The sequence below is a fragment of the Ascaphus truei genome, chromosome 1 (assembly GCF_040206685.1).
Source record: "Ascaphus truei isolate aAscTru1 chromosome 1, aAscTru1.hap1, whole genome shotgun sequence".
Lineage (NCBI taxonomy): Eukaryota > Metazoa > Chordata > Amphibia > Anura > Ascaphidae > Ascaphus > Ascaphus truei.
Window position 1 is genome coordinate 167800132 of NC_134483.1, and position 1765 is coordinate 167801896.

The window sequence follows — 1765 nt, forward strand, 5'->3', positions numbered from 1 at the left end:
TTTTGAGAGACTTTTTATCTAAGGTTTTTTATTAAGGTTTTTATTGTATATTAGTTTTGCTATATTTACAAGATGGCTGAGCTTCCTAATTTCACCACTTCACTATTGTCTAGTTTAGATAATAGAAAAAATAGAAGTGCATTAGTAGGTCAAATGTTCAGTGATAATGTCAATTTGGAAGATGATTCCACTGACTTACCCTCACTAGTACTTTCTCTCACTAGATTGCTAGAGCAAGAAACTAAAGCATTCTGGGAGCTTGTATCCTTTGAGGAATATATTAAACACAAAAGGATCCCTAGAGGTCTGCGACTGCTAATTAAACCCACATATGGCAATGAAAACCCAGCTTTCTTAGTCATTTGGGAAGAAATTCTTGAAATTAGTTCTACTAACCTCATGAAACTCCTTATGGGAGAGAGGAAAAAAGAACTACAAGAATTGTCCGTCAAAATCGATAAAGTTAAGACAGACATTATCAGTTTACCAACACTAGATGGGCTGCCGAAACTGGTGGAAGATATGGTGGGAAAACTGAAAAAACATGAAAAGGGCATAATGATGAGAAAAAATAAAAAAAATTTAAGAGATAAAATTGATTATTTGGAAAACAGGCAAAAAGATTGGAAAGACAAATCAGTTAAAAGTGCGAATAAAGAAATAACTTTATCTGATCAGACCCCACAAAAGTCAATAAGCACGAATCCATCTAAAAAAGAACCTACAAACAAGGATCAAAAACTAAACTTGCTAAAAAGCCCACAAAGTGAATACAAATTCAAATAGACCACACTATGTGAATAAGAAAGATCACTCTAAGGAAAGGCCTCATAAGCAAAACAGACCTAAAGAGAGAAGCCATAGTGATAATTGGTCAACAGTGGGCAAAAATGGGAAGCCAAATGATATCAAACATAAATACAAACATCCAAGGAGAGAACAGTATGCTCCTAAGGAAGAGAAACGTATAGAATTTGATATCCCGGTTTCCAATAAATTCTCTAAGTTGAGAGGTCAAGGTAGTGTAAGCGATAATGATGACAATTGTTTTTTTCAGAAAACATCCAAAAACAAGCTCAAAAGACCGAGCTGGGATCTAGACAACCCTCCCTCAAACCCCATGATAAAAGTGAACCGCAAAAGGGGATACTCAGACGAGGTAAGAGAGGAGGGAGAAAGCCCACCCACAAAGAGGGGATCCCTGAGTCATTAACACTGATCTCAAGTGGGATATTCAATTTATCCTCGCTTACAATAGACCAGCATCTCTTTCAGGTGCTAAAGAAAGGGTTCACGTTTGCACCTACAAGGGATGCAAAAGAATTCGATCTATACATAGACCTCCAAAAATATTTGAGGAAAATGACTCTACAGCGTCATTTCAGTAGCTCTAACAACACAGCAGCTAGCACTCAAATAAACACGCCGAATGAGTTCAATATTGAGGAAGAGGCACTAATTGAAGATCTAGAATCTCTTTTAAGAGAAAGCGATCCAGATTTTGTTAACTCTAGAAGCTATCTACATTCGGGATTTAAGCCCAATTCAGTTTTCTATCCATACACCTCCAGAGGACCCAATATCGAAATGTTTGGAAAATTGGTGGAGAGAGATTTTAAAGAAATGTGTAAAAAGAGATCCTCTAAACACCATTCCAATCTAACTTGGGAGGAATATAAAAGCATTAATACCTTGAAAGCCAACCAAGATATAGTGTTGAGATCAGCGGACAAAGGGGGTGGAATAGTCCTCCTGAATAAAGAGG